Source organism: Pinus tabuliformis, chromosome 7 (genome assembly GCF_031772625.1).
Source record: "Pinus tabuliformis cultivar Carrire ecotype Pingquan chromosome 7, CPIR1, whole genome shotgun sequence".
NCBI lineage: Eukaryota > Viridiplantae > Streptophyta > Pinopsida > Pinales > Pinaceae > Pinus > Pinus tabuliformis.
The window spans coordinates 362,840,900-362,852,555 of record NC_142293.1 but is presented as its reverse complement, the minus strand read 5'-3'; positions in this window follow the sequence as shown (position 1 = coordinate 362,852,555).

Genomic DNA, 11,656 nt, shown 5'->3' with positions numbered 1-11,656 from the left:
ATTTTCTCCAGTTTTATGCTTAATAAAGATCTCAGTTTAAAAGGAGGATTGTTGCTTGTAATTACTATGTAAAATTGCTTCTTAGTCATCCAAATTTTATTGTCTGTGTTCAGTTCCCTTCTTTCCAGAAGAATATATTTTCACATTCTTATAAAAGTACACAATTTGGTAATATTTTGTTATAAAAGAACAATTTTTTTTTAATGGATCCTTCTACCTTTGCTTAGTGCATTGGCTTTGAGACCAACAAGTTCATGAATTCACTCAACATGTGCCCCTTGCATTTGTGAAATTAAGCTTCCCAAGAATCCAACAAAGAATACTCCACTCCCTTTGCTTCTGTAAGATTCCTCTGCTCTGGATTCTTACATAATTGCGGCCACCTTTTACCTTGATGAAATTTATTTTCAAAATAAACTTGCATGTTCATGATTGGGGAAAACAAAGACCACAGACCCTTCCCTGGAGGTCACAATTTATTCTGAAAAAGCCCGAAATCTCAGGAATTGCACTTAAAGAAGCCACTCAGGTTTGTTATTAGTTAGTTATTAGTGATAATATAAAGGTCAATGAGTGAAATAAGTCTCAAATTGATCAAATTTAACCAGAAATGAGTCAGGATCATGTTGTTTGTTGGGAATTTCATAGGGTAAAACAAGCATTCATTGAAAGATTAATTTCTATTTCTCATTATCGTGGAATTCGTCATCGAGATGGATTCCCTGTAATGGTAAACGTACGTGTTTTGCTGGTAGACCGTGGTTAAGGCATCATTTTTTACATAAAATTAGCTGCATTACTAGCCCTTCTCTAGCAAATTCTGAATTTGTGAAAACTCATCTTTATTTTTTTGAAAATCTGTGTTCTTTTTTGAAAATTCGTGTTCACTGTCTTGCCTCTGAATATAGAAGTTGACCCAAAGTCACCATAACCTATAATTCATTTCAGATACTGTTTTTCAAATAATCTAGCTATATATCATATGTGAAATCTAGGCTTCCAGTGAAGTTCTTTTTTTGTTGCTAAATGATACACAGAGGTGATTTCTGTTTTATTTTGTCACTGAGGTTTTACAATGATGAAATGAAATCTAATTTCATTTTATCACTAACGTTTTACGATGATGAAATGACATCTAAATGTAACAATATTTCATATTGCATTGTAGAGCCTTCTTACAAAAAGAGAGAGATTTACCAGAGTTAATTGTACTTCTGTAGAGTAAAGGTGATCTTTACATGCTAAGATCAGAAGCAGACATAGATAGATTCCTTGATACATCTTAAAATTTTGTGGGTTATTTTAGTGATATAATGATTTTATGTTGTAGATTTTCTCTGTATATGTGAAGGGATCATTGTTGAGGCAGCAACAAATCTTTTGCATTCTCGCCTTCAGTACAACATTGAACACCTATCTGCAACCATTTTACTGTTGCAAAGGATATCCGAACTTGCAGATGGTATGCAAGAAACCTTCTTCTGCTGCTTCTTGTCGGAAAATTTTAAAATGTCATGTGGTAGCTTTATAAAGGACATATATAAATGCTCATGCAAATAATTTGGACACTGCTTATACCAAATATTTTACTTGAGAAATGTTGACAGGAAGGAAGGCATTGGTTGAGCTTGAGATGGATCATAACAGGGAGAACAAAAATGGAAAGAAGACTTTAATTTGGGTATGTATCCTTGTGGTCTACTTCCCCTAATTTCCAGTTATAGAGAATGGAAACCATTATGATATGGTAATGTTATTTTGTCTTCTCTTTTCAAGGGACTGATCTTGCTTTTCATCAAGCAATCCAACTATCCCCAAAATATAGTCATGATTATGTTGGTATGTGCATGTACAGTAGCAATTAGTAGATTTTCATCTTTGTAGAACTATCTTGATTTTCTGTTCAATGTGTGTTTATTACTAGTTATGCTTTATATTATGAGATGCGGACTATTGATATCTATATAATTGGGTTCCTAGTCTATTAAAGTAACTCTGGGGAATACTCCCAAAATATTAGAGGTTGCACACATTTTCATATATCTAGCACCAGGCGGTTGTGGATTATAGTGCAGAATATTTTATTTCTAGGGAAGCAAATTTAACATCTATAATTGTATGAGATATAACCACTTTATAGTTATAACCACTCAATACAACTTTTTCCTTGAAGATCAAGTAGAAATTTAAGAGCTCTGCCACTTAATACAACTTTTGCCTGGAAGATAAAGCAGAAATTTAAGAGCTCTGCCAAGAACCTTATGTGTTAGGATGCCATGATTATCTAGAGGGAGTTGTTTTATATGTTATGTTATGGTAATCAAATGAAGAAGATTTTGACCATTTAAAACCCAGTCACGTGGATTATCTACGTCACGCCAACCCTGACTAGATGAAGTTTCAAGATTGAAATTTTTGCTCTCCCATAGAGTTGTCCTTGATGAATCTGTTTTTTTCATAAATTTTCCATTTGGGTTTTTTCCTCTATTCTTCCAAGTATCTCTCATTTCCTGCGATATTTTCCCTTGTTAAGTGCTCATAAAATGCCCCAGTATTTTTTTTGCCTTTCAATCTGAGAATTTTTGTGGTCAGTAAAATTAATCTGAAGTAATGAGTAGTTTCCTCCTTTTATGTCACCGTTTGAGAGTGGTTCCAGCATTGAGATTCCAACACTTCCACATGTTTGAAAGAAATCTCAATTACATTTCTTTGTTGGGAATTCCTCTATTCCTTTGTTTTTACCTCTTTCCTAACATATTTTATTTTGAAGAAAAAACATATAAATTGCTTTATAGAACAATTCAATAAATGAATATCAATATATACTCCGATGGACACATTTGTCCCTACTTAATATTCCACTAGTGGAGCTGCTAAATAACCTACCTACCTATTATCCAACCCACTTGGGAGCACCCACGGTGCCAGATTATAGGTTCCACAAAGGGAAACCTAAAGAGGCGGACCCCATCAAGCTTTGTTCGTAGTCTTTTTACTATGATGTCATCTTTCCTGAGTTCATATGTCACCTCTCCCTCCCTTGTCTCGTTCGTAGTTTGATGGGAGGTAGTCTATCACAAAGATAGAAATAGAGGTGGGAGCATAACTATCAAATGCAACGGGGAACAAACATTTATGAAATGTCTCTCCCTGCCCATTTGGAATCCTGTTCAGCTTGTCTTTTAATAAAAGATAAAATAATCTTCCATGTACTTTAGATTTACTTGAAGTTCTTTTCCTTAGGTAGCTCTTCCTTGCTTTCTTTTCCTATGGCCTTTAGTTTAGCAAGCCCCAAAAAGGCTCATTCCACGAGGTTCTACAAACTACACCAACCATCAACAAACTAAATTTTATGACACCTTTGCTAATTGTCAAAATTTCATCATGCTTTTTGCCAGCTAAGCCATTTGTACATAATGACATCCATTACCCACTATCTTTCAATCTTTTCAACTAATTACCTCTTGCTTAGCATTAAATATTCCCAAAAACTTAGTTCCATTCACACTTAAAACCAACTTGCAAACACCTTGAACTTTTCTATAAATTGGCAAAAGCAATGCCCAACTTCTCACTTTCCTGGAAGACATAACTTCTTTCTGCACCTATATATTGACATACATCTCTCTACTTCATATAACATAGCCTCAATCTGAATACCATTTTTGATCAATGTAGTAACAAGCTACATGGAATCCATTAGCATAACCGAACTTACTCAACTGGCAGTGTTGTTTCTTTTAGCGCTTTTTCTTGTGACTCTTCTGATTATGGACATCCTAAAAGTAGAAGCACAAAGGAAAAGGAAACCAAGAAACAACCACTAACAATAACATCTCGAATAGGAACCCCAACTATCAATCATGGGGAGCATAGGAATCTATGACAAATCCTCGGCTATTAGACTATCCATCCAATGCTTCTGCCTCTACAGCATCCATGACAGGTAATAGAAATCCTCAGAAAATTTCTACATAGTCATCAGCTTTTACCTTAACACAAGTAAATTTATCATGCATTGCACATGGGGGCCAGAACTGCCAGAAAATCATGTAGAATTAGCTAAAGAATCTGTAGGCTGGAGATGCTATTACTATTGGATTTGGTGTAGTTTACGCTGGTGCAAAATTTGTCATTATTGTAATGAACATTGCCTTGAAGCCTATTAAGCAAAATAATTCCTATCCAACTATTAATCATATGATGTTGTCCACTACAACTTCTGATTGATATTATATCACAATCAACTTAACAATTACAAGGCTGAACTGTTGCATTTGGTGTAGTTTATGCTACTGCAAAATTTGTCATTACTGTAATGAATATTGCCTTCAAGGTTACCATTGCAACTTCTAATTGATCTTATGTCACAATAACCTTAACAATGGCCAAGCTAGAAAAACCATGGATGAGATTGCTTACTACAACAGAACCAAGAAGTTGAAGCCTATTGGACTGAACCGCTAAACCTGACTGAAAGTCACTACTGTATCTAACACTCTAAAACTGTCCATAGAATAAATTGTTAACTACAACAGAACCAAGAATTTGGAGCCTATTGGACTCAACTGCTAAACTTGACAACCGATGTCCTTTATTGTTTTTCCAAGCAGTTAATTGGGTAGATGAAAGTTAGTGAAGGTAGTTGTAACTTTGAAAAAACATCTAATCTAGTCATTTATGATTGGCAGCCAATGAAACTTTTGCAATCTAACACCAAGATTTTATTTGTGATTTGCCTCTGATGTCAGATAGATCATTTAATTCATGATTTGCTTTTGGTGTCACATACATTATTCCTGCAACGATTGCTGACATTCCAAAATTTTGTCAATTTTCATATCGAGTTCCGCAAATCTGCAAATTTGATCTAAAAAAACAGTCATTTATCAAGAACCACCCCCAATCTGACAACTCTACCAATTGGTAGATGTCTCTGGACCAGCTTTTCAAGAAAGCTTCTGCATCTCCCAACTTCTAAAATAGAAACACCCTTGATTTGACAACTCTGCCAGTTGGTAGATGTCTCTGGAGCTTTTCATCTTTTCGAGAAAACTTCTGCAATTGTATTGTTCGACTTGCAAATTTCGACTATGGTATGTCTCCTGATCTGTCTCTAGAATTAAATTATGTTTTCTTTTGATATTTGCATCTATACTGATGTTCAAATTGAATTTTGTATGATTCAGGTCTGCTACATCTGCTTTCCTCCTTTATCAATATGTCAACATCAGAAAGAGAATTAATATGTCAACACCAGAAAGAGAATTCTGCTTTGCAAATGAACAGTTCGATCTTCAGGTACATTTTCTTTCAAAATAATTGTCTCTATCTCAACTTAATGCAATGCATACATGTTCATTGTATATGTCTCGCACTAAGCATCTCCCACTGACATATTTTAGTGTGATTGTATAACAGCTACATTACCTGGAATAAAAGCTCTCTCATCAACTCATAAGCACAACATGCCCTGAAACAAAGAACAAGTCAACTATCTTAGATCTCATGGAGCATCATTTCTGTACGGAAGAAGCAATATGTATCACTTAATGCTACTCTAAATCTATTTTTGTGGTATGTAACACTTAATGCTACTCTAAATCTACTTTTGCTTCTCCTACATGGACTAGTTATACTATTTTCAAGCGTCAGAGGTGGAGAAAGTTCACTACCTCGTGGTATTGTGAAAATTGTGAAATACATATCTAAACTATTGCATTTTCTTAAACCAAAGTTTCCATAAGTACAAATATAAATTATATTTTAAATACCATTTCTTTCAAATATTATTCGCTATAAAAATTTGACGCCTTATTGTGCAGTTGCCTGAATGATCTTTTTTAACCAAAGTTCATATTAGCATTATCCAAAGAATTGTTGGTTTTAACCAAAGTTCATATGAACATTTCTATTTTAGATTAGCATTAGTCCATTTTACGTTAGCATTAGTCCATAACATAAAGTGTTATTACATTTTTCATGAAAAGGAATTTAGATTTCTTTGAAATTATAGACTATGTTTGAATTTTGGATTGCTTTAAAAGCTCTGTCTTTAGCTTGATACGTTACAATTTGTCTTTACCTCTATACATTACAGTTTCAAAGCAGTGAACTACTACAACTTTTGAAGTCCAGTTTAATTTGACAACCTTTGAGGTCCATGCTAAACACACACATGGCAGCAACAAATATGAAAGATAAAACATGAGAATCAATTTTTATTAACAAGAGATATACATTTATAGTACATATTGTGACCGTTGGGTTTCACATCCCAAGGTCTCTTGGACTCCTTTTGTCTATTCGGCTTCCACACTAACCCATTGAGGATTAGGTGTCCAACATCCCCCCCCCCCCAATCCGAAGGGTTATGTATGAGTCCAAGAAGAGAGTTGTAATACAAAATGTGCAAAAATGCATGGTAGCACTATGCTGAATGTGCTCTGTGAAATGTTGGTATAAAGGGCGGTGGTTTAAGGATGACCACCAACACTAGAACGCTTAGTGCAGTTCCCAGAACTCTTCCAAAACTAGCAAGAAGCTGAAGTCTTCTGCTAGAGGAAGTGCTCCTATTGTTTTGAAGTGGGAAACCTTCAACCATGAAAGGGAGGTCTCACCCTGCATAAGAGGGAGAACTTAAACCTGAAAAGGGAAGTCTCAACCTGTGATGGTTTAAGGATGACCAACAACTCTAGAATGCTTAATGCAATTCCTTGAACTCTTCCAAAACTGGCAAGAAGCTGGAGTCTTCTGCTAGAGGAAGTGTTCTCAATTTTGTTCCTAGAATTCTTTCGAAACTGGCAAGAAGCTGAAATCTTCTGCTAGAGGAAGTGTCCTAGATTACCAACTGAAGGCATGTTCACGGGCATCTTTGTCTATGGCTACAACTCTGAAACTGGTGTGGCAGGTTGTGGCTCAGGCTCGCTTGATGTGACTTTGAAGCTTGTAGATGACCATCATTTCCTCCCCTGTCAGATACAAGGTAAGATGATGGAGAAAACTCAACTGCAAGACTATTCAATACTCTAGAACAAGTTTTGACATGTGATTGGAATATCTTCTTGGTTGTTGATGCCCATTGCCAAGAAGCGATCCATCCAAGATGAATCTTTTTTCTTGCAAGACGTTTGTTTCTGAAGCATCTGTGTGAAGAATGGGTGGTTTTATGACAGTGCTTACATGGATGAAGATCAAAACAGTGATCTTTCAAATGGCCAAATCGATCACAGTGTTGGCATTTCACAATTTGTTGTTGTTGTTGTTGCTGTGGAAGAGGGGCAGAATCTCGAATAGCTAGATGTGAACTATCATGAAGGAATCCAACACTCTGAAACTGAATGGGCTTTGAGTAGTTTGGAATATGAAAGGATAAGTCCTTCTCATATTCAAGACCAGTTTTGTGCTGGTTATGGACAAGCTGTTCCCAAGGTCTGATGATGGGCTTGGGAAGTGCAGACTGAGTTTCTGCATCTGCATGTACAACTGTTGCTTTATTGGGTACTAAATCTGAATCAACTGTAATATTATTGACTTGCTTCTGATGGGTTACAGTCTTAATGTTCTTAACATAAACATGTTCAGAATGATGACTCTTCTGTTTTAATTCTTCTTGTTGTAGCTGAGTTTCGAGCTGCAAAAATTCTATCTTCTCTTGTGGATTTTGTAGACAGACCTGAATGTCATAGAGAGCGTCTTTACTGATTTGCACTGTGTTGTTAGTAGTTGACACGATTAGAGTTCTCAATAACTCCAATAATAGATGAATTTTTGTCATTATTTAAACAACTCAAGTCAGAAAATGATCACAAATGTGCTTGTAAAGGCAAATAGCTAACAATGCAATGTTCTTCAAAATTAAATGTGCCCAATGATAAGACGGAAATCTAATCAATTGATAATCCTTTGCAAGAAATAAATATTTCCCTTGAAAAATGATTCTCCTTTATGTCCGGCTGTCAAATAAATTCCTCTATTGTATGCCAACAAACAATAAGTACATTGGAAGAGTTCAAGCTCACAATACAGTTCACATAATGTTCATTTGTCCATTGTCTCAAATAATCACCTTATTCTACCAGCTTCAATAGAGAACCCTTACATTTCTCTTCAAGTTATCCCATCCTCTTTCACTAATGTTGGAAACTTGACTCCTCCGACTGCTGATAACGAATCGACGGGATAGAGAAACATGTGCTGGAAGGTAAATATCAGATATCAAGAAATGTCAAAGTGATGTCACTTGTTAGGGTTTCTATATTGTCTCTATATGTTAGAGCTTGAAATGACGATCAACACACCATTAAAACATATCAAAAAGGAAACAACACACGGCCATAAAAACTATGTCAACCCAACATACAGACTTATGTAAAACACCTCATGCATAATTCCATCCAAAAATAATGCACAGTCCAATCGTCAAAACTACAATGTATAGCCTTTGTCTCATGCTTCCTTAATGCAATTCAAATTGCTATTTTCCAAGACTTTTTCTAAGGTGTGTAATTTGACACACAAGACAACGCCTCACTGGAGTGTTAAACCATGAACGTCCAGGCTGAAGAAAGGTCGTGTCTCTCTGCTGCTTGATTTCGGTACCTTCAGTCGCAGGATGGCCTTGCAGGGACGCGGGAACTCAGGCTCTTATCCCATATTTACATCGATTATAGCAAAATCACTATTTATTTAATTGATCCATGGATGTCGACCTGTGCCAGCATGACCAGCAATGACAACTTCGTCCTTGACTCTGCTGCGCCTTTCATGTTCAAAAGACTAATAAAATCCAGCGATCAGAGCACCATGAAAAACCTTGATAGATGCTCGATTTGTTTCATGTCCCAGCAACGAAAACCAGTTCGAATTCCAACGTGAGATAGAGAGAGTTAGAGAACAATGACTAAAAATAGTGAATGGTGAATATCAACAGTCCTCAACACAGATTATATGCATCCGCGGTCCTAAAAAATGGCTAATGCACAGTCATGTCTATTTCTAATTTATCAATTGCACAAGCTTCCAATCTGGCTTCCTCAATGACCTTACTGCACATTATCAGCTCACCTCCTCATGGGGTAACTGATCCAGCAACAAGTATAAATCAATCTCTGGTTAAGGGTTTTGATCCATCCTACAGTGGACAGCAGATCCCCTCAAGGGGTATTGGATTCTCCAGGTACTGTAATGAGTTGTCTTCGTCAGCTTGTTTGCAAGGTTGTGCTAGTTGGATTCAAACACGATCGTAAACCTGTAACTCATGAGATGTCGCATACTATTCTATGCGCTGCTTCACAGTGGCATACAATTGGTAGATAATGTACCTGACGATGAGGTCTTGTTTGCTTTGATCCTGGAAATTCATATAAGGCGGGATAAAATCGCTATCCATATACAAATGTTAGATCAGCTCCTGCATTGTCCTACTTTTGCAACACTTCGAGTTTCACCTCAAGTATATCCAAGCATCCCAGGTTAGCCATCAACATTTCAATCTGTGGTCGCCAATGGCATGGAGAGTTTTCAACTCCGCAAGCGGATCATTGCTAACAGAGATCCATGACCAAGAAAGGAACATTCATGAAGTTATCTGAATCTGAGGCATACGCAGGCAAGAATTTAAATTATTGCTCTGATGCTAAAATATACGTGCGGATGGATGGATGCTAGAAATGGGTTTCGTAAAAAAAGTGTTGATTAATCACAGTGGCCGTGAGTGGCATCAACCTCAGACCTCCATGAGTTCCACAGATCATAGAAAAGTGCAAGAGCAAGGGAATCTCTGGTTCGTATCCGGCATGTCGGAATATATGGAATATGGCAGACAATGGTTATGCGCAAAAGCCACACAGTGGGTAACACAGAGCGTAGAATGGCGTAGACAACGAATAGCTCATTATTCAACGAACAGCCAAGCACAGTCACAACGAACAGCTCATTATTCAACGAACAACCAACCACAGTCACAACGAACAGCTCATTATTCAATGAACAACCACCATTATCATTAACACAGAATTTAATTATTCAAACTGACAGACAGACCTGGGGGCATTGTAATACCAGACTTCCGTTGTCAAATCTCACGCTGCACCGAAACGTTGGCAGCACTATAGGAATGCTGGCAATGGAACATTGACAACATTGTAGGAGCATGTATGGGAATACCAAGCGTTACCCATATTACCATGCAGAGAGTAGAGCCAGATTATCACACAAAGAAGAATGAGAAGAATATGGCAGATAGAGGCTAAAAATGGCACTAGAGAAATGACAGGTTGCAGCTAAAATTTAGCTAAGAAAATATTCATGAAATGCAGAATTGATGGCAGAAATGATCTGCACATAAAGGCCATAAAACAAATGGCTCAAAGTAATTATGCAGGGCAGGAATATTCCTGCAGCTATGATACCATGTTAAACACCCACATGGCAGCAACAAATATGAAAGATAAAACATGAGAATCATTTTTTATTAACAAGAGATATACATTTATAGTACATATTGTGACTGTTGGGTTTCACATCCCAAGGCCTCTTGGACTCCTTTTGTCTATTCAGCTTCCACACTAACCCATTGAGGATTAGGTGTCCAACATTCCCCCCCTTAATCTGAAGGGTTATGTATGAGTCCAAGAAGAGAGCTGTAATATAAAATGTGCAAAAATGCATGGCAACACTAGGCTGAATGTGCTCTCTAAAATGTTGGTATAAAGGGCGGTGGTTTAAGGATGACCACCAACACTGGAACGCTTAGTGCAGCTCCCGGAACTCTTCCAAAATTGGCAAGAAGTTGAAGTCTTATTTGATAGGTATGGTCGTGACATTTTTTGGGCTCAAAAAATTTCTTGGGCTTACACAATCTTGGGGTTTAACATTGTTTAGGATTTCTCTACACCGTTTTCGCACTGTTTTTGCAGTAATCCTTCAAATGTATATGCATTTCACTTTTGTTAACTACTGATTTCATTGGTGATGCAATGTTTTGCATATATAGACTGCTTGGTATCTGCTAAAAAATGTTAATGGCATATTATGAATTTTGATTTTATAGCTTGAATTGTGCAGCTATTTGTCATTGAGGTGTTAGTTGTGCAAGCATACAAGTTTCCCGCCTTAATTTCGCTATGCTTGATAGTGTTATGCACGTTCTTTCTTAGACGGCCTACCCATAAAACAACTACTATTACAGCTGGATTTTATGTTAAAATCAACATAAATTCTTACAACTGGATTTTATTTAAAAAAAAATTCTTACAACTGGATTTTAAAAGCAACATAAATTCATACCACTATATTTTATTTTATAAGGAACAAAAATTTGATTGCTGGATCACCAGTTCACTGATTGTACCTCACAAGATAAATATAAACTACCAAAATCAAGAATACATTTCCTTTTTTGAATTACCTATTCTTGGTTATGTCCTTGCAACTGAAAAGAACTAACTTGGAACAGTGCACATGTTTTTTGAGTACTCTCCAAGTGAGCAGGAACATGGAAAATATGTATAGTCATAGAGAAGACAAGATATACCTATGAAGCCCTGTAAAAGCCATAAGTGAAGCATAACTTGAATTCGTATATGGCAATGTTCATGCTTCTAACACCCCGGCATGGACTACCACTACAACAGTCGCTATTTTGTTATTGATT